The sequence below is a fragment of the Rhinolophus sinicus genome, chromosome X (assembly GCF_036562045.2).
Source record: "Rhinolophus sinicus isolate RSC01 chromosome X, ASM3656204v1, whole genome shotgun sequence".
Taxonomy (NCBI): Eukaryota; Metazoa; Chordata; class Mammalia; order Chiroptera; family Rhinolophidae; genus Rhinolophus; species Rhinolophus sinicus.
In genome coordinates, this window is record NC_133768.1 from 7206670 (window position 1) to 7217259 (window position 10590).

General features: G+C 53.5%; 1 long non-coding RNA gene across 3 annotated transcripts; it reads right to left on the bottom strand.

The window, feature by feature from the left end:
- Positions 1-2571: 2571 nt before the first annotated feature.
- Positions 2572-7871, bottom strand: LOC109439277 (uncharacterized). Of its 3 annotated transcripts, none has more exons than XR_002136471.2 (4): positions 7602-7844; positions 6469-6793; positions 6127-6310; positions 2572-3649 (listed from the first exon to the last, which is right to left on the bottom strand). It is a non-coding gene; the product is annotated as an uncharacterized LOC109439277 (long non-coding RNA). The 3 variants fall into 3 exon arrangements; XR_002136470.2 differs by having other exon boundaries at positions 2572-3667; positions 7602-7843; XR_012493370.1 differs by lacking the exons at positions 2572-3649; positions 6127-6310 and having other exon boundaries at positions 6312-6793; positions 7602-7871.
- Between the last annotated feature and the right edge of the window lie 2719 nt (positions 7872-10590).

Sequence of the window (10590 nt, forward strand, 5' to 3'; positions counted from 1 at the left end):
CTTCCTGTTTTATGATTTGATTAAAAAATTCTTCCATTTATTAAATAAGTCCACCTCATTCTGAGAAGTAATGAAACAGCTGTGGATCTCAGGTCATTTTTCTTCAGAGAACAGTCAGCATCCCACACGACCCCCGCCTGCCCACGTTTATATATTCCCGCCCCAAACGCCGACTTAAAGACTGAAACAACTGGTGAGTCTACCTCGGGGGTGACTTACGTCCGTTATCATTGACTTTCCTTGAAGGAAGCGGGAGAAATGACACCGGGACACGCAAGTGCCAGAAATCAGGGGCCTGCATTACCCAAAATGTGTCACTGCAGGAATGCAACTGCACGGCTGTGATGGAGGGCCATTTCTATGTCTGGGCTGCAGGAACATAACAAAGAGTTTTAATAACAGGGACTCGGTATCTGAGCTGGGAGCCCCTGGGCCACGCTGTCTGACCTGGGCCCTGACTCCCCAACTGGGGGTGCTCAGCTTGCATCTCTGTAAGGTGGCCGGGGGCACCTGTCCCTTTGAGAGGGGTGGAGGCATCAGGAAGCCTGAGACGCCCAGATGTAGTAACAGGGAGCGTACCTCTGCCCACGTGTCACGGGCCCAGCCTCAGGTCTCAGCCCCACCACCCCCACCAGACGTCACGGAGGCCCAGCTCCTCAGCTGTGACTTTAGAGGGTGACAGCCACCTACAGCCAGGCGCCGTCCGTCCAAGTGTCAGTTGCCCACCATGAATAGGCCACCATGCTGCCCATCTCCCACTTGGTCCTTGGCTGGCAGCTCACACCCTCTCCTGGGCATGACGGGGAGCAAAGGGGAGTACAGTAACCTCCCTCTCATGGGGTCCCCTTGGCAGCCACCACCTCCAGGCCGCAGTGACAGATAGACACACACAGACACACACACACTCACACACACAGGCACACACACTTACATACACACACATTCACACACACATTCACACGCTCAGTCACACGCACACACAGACACTCTCGCACACACGCACACACTCACCTCCACAAATACCCCACTCCTGCACCAGAGCTGCAGACAGACAGCAGTGCTGAGCGGTGGCGTTCAGAGCTGACATTTTCCCAACTAGGAAAACACTGAGCCTCAGAACTGCGGCAGTGGACTCACCCCACCTCCCTCACTTCTGAGAGGGACGGGGCTCTGTTCTGGCAGCCCCACCTCTCGTCAGAATGTTCCAGAATTCGGATAACTTCTCCGTGTGGCAGGAGTGTCCACAATACCCACGGGTGAGGAGACGGTGAAAACATCGTCATTTATGAACCAACATCTTTTTTGCCAACTCACCTCTCCTCCGAATCAGTGTTGTTTAAATGCATAGTGTTTTTTTTGGGGGGAGGAGGATTGCAGTCTTGGCCTCAGCAGCTAAACACAATCCTGTTTCCTGCACAGACAGCTTCGGTGGTGCTGTTCCCCGTGTGTGGACAGAGGCCGGGGCTCTGGCACGTCCAGGAGAAGCTGCGTCAGCCCCAGCCGCCATCACTATCTCCAGAACACGCCCTGTCATCTACCTCATGATTCCTTTACTGATCACACCGTTTACTAGAAACCTGCCCTGTGCCGGGCCCATTGTAGGGGCTGGGGTCCCAGCAGTGGGAGAAACAGACGAAGCCCCTCTCCTCGGGGGGACGTTCTAATAGGGGCTGGTTGGGTGGGGGCTGCTACAGAGGGCAGGTCACACCCAGAGTCTGCAAACACCTCATCTTGGGTCACACACAGCGTTGACTCCATTCCCTGTAAAATCTTCACGAGGACTTCCATGCCCCAGCCAGGATGTACCTGCCACCACATGGGGGAGGCCCAGGGGGGCCCTGAGCTGAGGACCCAGAGCTGAGAGGTGGGGACGTCCAGGAAGTAGAGCCTACGAGGCAGTTCCAGGCAGGAGGCACAACAGCCCCGGGAGAGACCCCACACGTGTCAAGACCCCACACGTGTGTCCCCCACACGCTTCCTTCCCTTCAGTAACAGGCCAGCCTCTCACAGAGCCCTGGAGGCCGGCTCCCAGGGGAACCGACTCACTACAGGGGGGAGGAGGGAGTGTGGGGGACCAGTACCCTCTTTGTACAGAAAAACACACCCCTGCAGGACACAGGAAGCAGGAAGCACGCTCTGGGGCCCCGCTGGGGTCAGGCGCAGCTCTGTGAGGTCACCGTGGGACGTGGGCCTGGACCTGGGGTTCCAGGACAGCAATGAGAGGGGCGGCGTGACCACAAACATTGGGGTGCTCACCACGACATGGGTGGGGTGCTGACAAGGGCCCCCCAGGTGATGGCACAGCAGCAAGAGTGTGGGGGACCAGCCACCGCAATGCTCTGCAGGGAGACGTGACAAGCCCTCTGCATCCAGGATCTGCCACGAGAAAAAGAACCGACGTTGCCGAAAGCCACGTTGGCCGTACTTCTCTCTGTCTCTCCACCCCCGGAGCAGTCTCCTGCCCCCTGTCAGAAGCTGAGTGGACCAAGTCTGAACACTAAAAACGTCCACAAGCGTCGGAGCCCCTCCGCCTGCCCACCCCTGATAGCCAGGCCACCCCACGCCCCCTTCCTCCAGCTGCCGTCCCAGAATAGCGCTGGTCAGCACGGCCAATATCAAGTGACGGGCGCACAGGTGTGGCCGACAAATGCCGTCTGCAAGCTGCGTGCGGGATGTTTTTAGAGTGTTGAAATCCAGTCCACTTGTGCTGTGGCCAGAAATAAACTCCCGCTCGGAGGCGAGGCGTCCGGGAGTCGTGGGCTGGGCAGCGTGTGGCTGACCCGCTCTGTCCGCACGGATGGCCGCAGGGCACCGAGGACCCCCAGGCACCCACACCTCTCCTCTCATGTCCCCATCTGTGCCTCCAAGTCACCTGGTTGGCCGGGAGGATTCATATAGAAATTTTCATTAAAACAAAAAAAAAAACCAGTCTCCTCTCGTCCACACCCCTGTGTCATCTGTGTCTGCACCACAATCTTCCTTTTGAATTCAATTTATTGAAGGAACGAGTTAGTAACTTTGCATGCGTTTCAGGGGTGCATTATAATTCCACACCCTTTCGTCTACTGCGTGCCCATCACCCAAAGGGCCCTGTCTTCCCTTCACTGTGTATTTGACCCCCTTTACCCAATTTCCCTCTTTCCAGCCCCCTTGCCCTCTGGTCCCCACCACTCCTGAGTCTGCCTTGGTTTGGTTGCGTGTCTGTTACTTTTTTGTTGTATAGTTCGTGTTCACTGCAGCAGAGTTGACAGTAGCCACGTCCTGGAAACAATGTTTCCTTCAGGAGCACCAGCGGGCCTGGAAACAATGTTTCCTTCAGGAGCGCCCACGGCAGCCCAGGTGTCCTCTCACCCCCCTGGGACGTCCAAGGACTTTAATCCCGGCTTTGGCTGTGTCTTCATGGGGCCAGGACCCCACGTTCGCACCCCCAGCACCCCGCCCGAGGCCAGCTCTGAGCTGCAGCGGCCTTGGGGTCAGGCCTCACGGGTCAGCACCGGAACCATCCAGATGGACACGCTCCCACGCCCGGACAGGTGAAGGGACACCGTCTTCCATTTACGTGCAGAGCCTACAAGACAGGGGCGTCCAATGCTGCGGGCACAACCCCCTGAACGCAGGAGGAGATGAAGGTGTGCCCCACCCAGGAAATCTGCGGGAACCAAGGTGTCTGTGGGTAAAGAAGTCACGCTGATGTGGACAAGGGGCTCTCAGCATCAAGGCGATTGCCCCCACCCCCCCACGTCCTCCCTACCTCCCCACTCCCACCCCCCACCCGTGAACATGACAGCATATGACAAGCCCAGCTGGGGACACCCAGCCTCCCTGGGGGTGAGGCCCATACACACAGGGTAACGAATCTCTGACGGAATCTCTGAGGGGCCAGACGCAGCTCCCAGCCCAGTGGAGGGACAGCCCCGCTCGCCCCCTGGGGGGCCCACCCAGAGCCATCCTGGGGACGCTCACTCCGTGGTGCAGGCACAGGCTCCAAATCCATATGTGAATCGTGGAGACATCTTCATAATGTGTGATGTCATAAAACAGATATCAGAAAAGAATCAAGTTGCATAGAACACAGCACACCATGGTGCTGTATTATAACATGTGCAGGTGCGTGGGATACCCATGTGATGCAGCACCACTGACTATACAATGTTAACTATGTCACATCCATCTACGGCAGGCAGGAATACATATTTGCAGTGCAGCACTGCATTGTGTTAAGCACGTAATATGATATTGTTATATGCATACATGTATCAGGTAAAATTACGTTATATAAATGTATTCATATAAAATGTAGCGATTATATATCCTATAATTATATGATATATTATGCATTGTGTATTACATGTATATTATGTGCATATGAGTATAACACATAATTATAACACATATTATTTTATCTATATATGTGAGAAAGTCTTTGCTGAGCTCCACGCTGATGAGAAGCTTCACACTCCACTTTGCAAACAAGTGCTGTGCTTTGTTTTAAAGGAAACACATCTCCCTATTATCTATCCTGTGTCATTCATCTCTCTGCCTGTCATGTGTATAGGGACGTCATGTATCACCTACGTGTATCTCTCTATTATCTCTATCTGTCCTCTATCTCTCATCCATCAGCTCATCTATCTGGCATCTATGTGTCTTATATCGCTGTGTGTGCAAGGAAATCCGACTCAGTATTTGAGTCACTTCCCAAGGACTTAGTTGTCACCCGTCTCAGTGCCTTTGCAGAGAAAGAACTTAAATTGGTTTAGGCATTGCAATCGGGTTTGGCTTCAAAGTGGGTCAGAAAGGACCCTGAAGTTAATAACCCACTTCTTCCCAGGAACGCACTTCTGACTCCACCACCCTCCCCACCGGTAGAAAATGGCAACTTGACAAAAAGTTCACAAACTGGAGAGGTCAGTGAAAGGCTCATGAAACAGTGCGTGTCTGTCGGGAAGTGCCTGGTGGGGCGGCCGGCTCAGGGTTAACTGTTAGCTGCGTACCCGAAATTCTGGAGTCCCGAGAGCAATGCAGCTTTAATGCCATGCGTGGCTGTCATTTCCTGAAATTTGCTAGGACATAAGTGTGGGGACAGGAACGGGAGCCCTGAAAATAACCCGACTCATGTGTTGCCAACACAAGGCCTGGGTTAGGCTGTGCTCTGCCAGGCGTGCCTTCCAGCAGCTCCCGGGGACAATGCAGCTCACAGCTGTGTCGCGCTGCTCATGAACGTGGAGGTGGCGGTCAGAGCAGGCCTGGGGTGCCTGGGACAGCCACGTCTGACCAGTTTGTGGCCAGACAGCCCCCCACCCCCCTGGGCTGTATGTCACCCAGGAATTCTGTGACAGAGAAGCCGGTGCCATGCTGCATTCACTTCCCGCTGTCGCCCACTCTGTGAGTGTCAGGGGCTCCTGTCACAGACAACCACAAACTGGGGCTTAAAACAACGTAAATTCATCCTTCCCCAGGCCTGGAGACCAGGAGTCTGCCATCAAGGTGTCCCAGGGCCACGCTCCTTCCGGGGGCCCCAGGGGACGGTCCCTCCTGCCCCTTCCAGCTCCTGGGGGCTCCAGGCGTCCCTGAGCTGGTGGCCGCCTCCCTCCCATCTCTGCCTCCGTCTCCACGTGGCGTCTCCTCTGTGTCTGTGTCCCTCCTCTTCTGTCTCTGATGAGGACACTGTCATTGGGTTCAGGGCCCCCTGATCCAGGACGACCTCACCTCAGACCCCTCACTCAGTCCCATCTGCACAGACCCTGTTTCCAGATAAGGTCCCATTTCCAGGTGCTGGGGGAGTCACTATGTGCACATTTTGGGGGGGGGACACAATTCATCCCAGTGCCCCCACTCACCTTTCATCGATTACTCCTGACCCAGGAAAGACATTTAGAGGTTTCCATGTGTGCACTCACACACACACACACAGACGCATGTACACACACACTCAAGTGACCCCACCAGTGACTCGAGTGTCTACATCACGTCCGTCATGCTCACTGTTCATGAGCTTGACTGATCCGCAAACACGCGTGCAGGCAGCTCACAGCGCTCGCTAGCCCACAGCTCAGACTCCGAGTCTGTGCTGACCCAGCGTCCCCTCTGCCCCGCTTCAATCGTGACCTTACCTGTGACCTTTACCTCGGAGCCAGCACGACTGTCCCCTGCTCAGCTGTGCGGGCCACCACCTTCCCGGGGCCCCCACGGCCGCCTCCTCACCTGTCCTCCACCCGCACTTCTCCACACAGCAGCTCTTGTCTGTTCCTTTTCGGGGGCTTTCTTTAGCAGCTTTATTGAGATAGAATGCACATACCACACAATTCACCTGTTTAAAGTGTACAATTCGGTGATTTTTAATGTGTTCACAGAGTTGTGCAGTCGTCAGCAGAATCCATTCCAAAGCATTTCATCACCCCACAGAGAGAAACCCCACAGCCTTCAGCGATGGGGTCCCTAAGTCTCCAACCCTAGGAAAACACGCACCCACTTCCTGTCTGTGGCGGAGCCTGTTCTGGACGTTTCACGTGAATGGAGTCACACGCTGGATGGCTTGGTGTCGGGTGTCTGTCACTCGCTGAGCAGTGTCCTCAAGGTTTCTCCATGTCGCAGCGAGTGTCAGCGCCTCCCTCCTTTTCCTGACCGACTAATATTCCACCGTCTGGATGGATCCCCATTTTATTGATCCCTTTGTCTGTTGATGGATTTTTGTATTGTTCCCAGTCTTTGGCAATCCTGGACGATGCTGCTGGGAACACACGTGTGCAAGGATTTGCACAGACGTGGCATTTCATCTCTAGCAGGCACATACCTAGGAGCAGAATTGCTGGGTCACATGGCAACTTCATATTTAACCCGGTGAGAAATTGCCAGACTGTTTCTAATGCCCTCTCAGAAATACAAGCCAGATGGTGTCCCTTTTCCATGGGACCCCCAATGGCTTCTTGTCCCACTCCTACGAGGCTTTGCTGACTGGCCCTGCTCAGCCACCTGCCACCATCGTATGTCACCTCCCGCGGCCCGTGGGCTCCTGCACCCGGCCTTGGTTCTGCCCAGACACATGGATCTCCTTCCTGCCCCCCACCCCACCCCCAGCTGTTGTCTCTGCCTGGGACCCATCCCCACATTTTCGGGGCCGACTCCTAAGGCCTCATATCTCTGAACGACTCAGCTGAGAGGAGCTACCCAGACCCCCTGAAACACAACACAGAGCCCAGCTCTCTGCCGAACGGAGCAGCAGCCACGTCTGCCCGGGGAAGGGGGACCATCCCGCCTTCAGCCTGTGTGTGGTACCTGGTCCTTAATCAGGCAAGTGCTCACACCTGGAAGGACAAACGTGGGCACTCTCTGCGTTCTCTCCGGGTGGGACACACTCGCCATTTCTGTTGTCTTTACATTTCCCAAATTTTCTCCCATCAGTTCCTATTACTACCTTTGCAACCAGAAAAAGAAAAAAAAAGTTTTCTGTAATATGGTGATCTAAATCCCTAAACCCCCTAGGCTATCAAAAATACAGCTCCACGTCACTTAAAAAATATATATGCATGTCAACAACAATGCTCCAAGGGAAATATGTAGGTCTCAAGCAGGACAAAAAAACCCAGCTTCTGCCAACATACCTGAAATTGTGCTGACTGAGAGAGAAGAAAGTATCGGGTCCGAAATCCTAAGAGTTTCTGCCTCATTTAAGTTCGTGGTGAAAATGTATGTCAGAGCAAAAGTCCTGTATCTAAGGCTTTAGTTAAACTGAAGGATTATCTAGGAAACGTCTTTTTTTTTTTTCTTAAAGAAAAATCTGCACACTCTCTTGTAGAAACACCCGTTCCTGAGGACAGGAAGAGCACATTCCTTCTTTTTATTTCCTCTAGTTATTTATAGCCTAACCTTGTCCAAAAATAATTGTAACACAGATTTATTTTTAGCACAGCAGTGCATTCTTATTTGGAACACAGAGAAAATATGTTTTAAATTAGTTATTACTCTACCACTTTCACAAAAACAATTTTCGCTTTTTGTATTACTTTCTGGTCTTTTTTCAGAGGTTGTTTTTATAGACCCTGCATTTTGTTTTGCTGTTTAGCTCTTTGTGTGTATATAACAAGCATATTTCCCATGGTCTTCCTCTTTTTTCTGCTCAGCACAGCACAGGATCGGGGATAAATAAGTCATCACTGACCACCCTCCTTCCACTCGTGGTCATTTTTATGGCTTTTGAATTTCCTCCTCATGATGCACACGGGGGCTGAGCACCTGTGCTCCTTTTAGTGGGGCTGTGTCCTAAAGTTTTGCAGCCTCAGGTTTTGAGCCAAAGAGCAGGAACCCTCCTAAGCTCTCAAAACCTATTACAAAGTTGCTACTTTCTTAAGACAGTTTTGCATGTTACAAAGTATCTTCTGAAGAGGATGGAACGCCCAAATGAGAGACAATAAAATACCGCAGCAGCCGGGGTTCTGTGCACCCATGTGAGCAAGTGGCCTGGGAGAAGCGTGTCCACAGGACAGCAGTTTGTTACTGTGCTCAGATCCGAATCGATGACTAATTGCGTGGTTCTCATTCACTTATGTGCCTCCATTGCGTTTTTTTGTCTCAGTGCAATGTAATCCCCCCAACAACCCCTGGGTGTTACAGAGGAGTGTCTGTTACCTTCTAAGGGGGCTAAGAGGGGTGTTGTCATGGTGAGTGACAGCTTGTGGGTCTGCAGGCCCAGGGGCCACAGAGATTCTGCTGTGGGAGCATCGTGGGCGGCTGTGACAAAGGGCTCCCACTGGGGAGTTAAAACTCACAGACACGCATCCTCCCCACTCCTGGAGACCAGGAGTCTGTCATCAGTGTGTCCCAGGGCCAGACTCCCTCCGGAGGCCCCAGGGGACGGTCCCTCTTGCCCCTTCCAGCTCGTGGGGGCTCCAGGCATCCCTGGGCTGGTGGCCGCCTCCCTCCCATCTCTGCCTCCGTCTCCACGTGGCATCTCCTCTGTCTCTGACGAGGACACTGTCATTGGATTCAGGGCCCCCCTGATCCAGGACGACCTCACTCAGCCACCCCCGCAAAGACCCCGTTCACAAACAAGGTCCTGTTCTGAGGTCCCAGAATGGTGCTGGGCTCTTCCTGTGTCAGCTCAGCAAATGCTCCCTAGGGTCCTGCAGGTGGCAGCTCTGGTAAAGGTGGTGAGCCAGGCCACGTGCGGTGGGGTCACGGAGGTCACCACACCCGGTCCCAGTCACTGTGAGGTCCTGCCTGACAGCAGACCAGGGCTGGGTGGTGTCTCAGAGCTCACCCAGGCCATGGTTTGGGGGTCGTGGGTGGACACGCTCACATGAAGGTCACCTCCAGCCGGAGGTCCCGCCCGCGTCCTGTCTGGGTATCACACTGCGCTTCCCTGTCCAGTCCACACGAGGACGAAACTGACCCCCATTTACATCTGGAACCCTGCACGTCTCACACTTCTCAGTGGGACATTGACAGGAAACCAGACTCTTCCTAAAATTCAGCTTTGTGCTTCTCTCCCTGGGGCAGCTCATTGGTGCTCTTACTTTTCCTCTGAAATGTCTCCCGTTTGGTGAGAATGGAAGAAACAAACTTCACACCCAGAGTTCCCAGTGTAAATAAAAGTTTAGTCTCGGAAAACGAGTTCCCTGTGAGCTCATTGATGGGCCTGTCCATTAGAAATATGGACAACGGTTTTTTATTATCACTAATGACCCCAAAAAGGATTGAGTTGCAGGGGGTCCAAGGAAATGCCCCTGTGTGTACCTGTCCGTCTTCTCCCTGCTCACCTACCAGTGAGAGGCCTTTCAGAGTGACAGGTCACAAGCGTTTATATGAGATCCATGAGAATAGCTACTCAGGAAGCCCTGATTCAGGCAGAAACCCAGATAGTGTTCCGATGGGGACACAAAGGCCAGGGGTGTTTATGACAAAAGGGAGGGGACAATGACGTCACAGAAGGAAGGCGTTGCTATTGGTGCAGATAACATGACACAGGGACGCTGATGCTAAACAGTGTTTTTAATTTTCAGCCCAGAGTCATCAGTCCATTAGCCATGACACCTGCTTTCTTGTTGTCTTTGCAAACAGCTCTTTGGGACACCAGGCTGCTAAGGCCCCGTCCTGAGGTGACTTTGTCCTGCTTCAGCATCCACAGGTTTGAGGCATCAGACGTGCCAGGCTGTCCTCTGGGAGGGCAGGTCCGTCTCCATGTCAAAGGGTCTGTGTTTCTCTTGCCACTTACCTCCCTAACGTCTCTTAAGATAATTAAACAACAGAGCACAGCAGCCTGGATCCATGTCTGCTAGTGCTAGGCTCCAAATTCCTTTCCAGCCAGGAGTTCTAGACCCTGACACACTTTCACGCCCAACCACCCACGTCCTGCGCACGCCTCCCATTTCTGTGGGGACCGGCCGGGAGCGGGAGCCGTCAGGCTGCTAAGGATTTACTGACAACAGTGTGCCTGTAAGTGTCCATTGCCTGGAAAGCATTAATCTCCGCCTGTTCCTAAATCCTTCTGAGGAAATGCACCGCCATCTCCCAGGTCTCACAGCTTCTCCTCGTTTCTTGCCAGGAGACCCACGTGTGTTCACGTGAATAGAAGCAGGAGGCCGCCACCTTTGC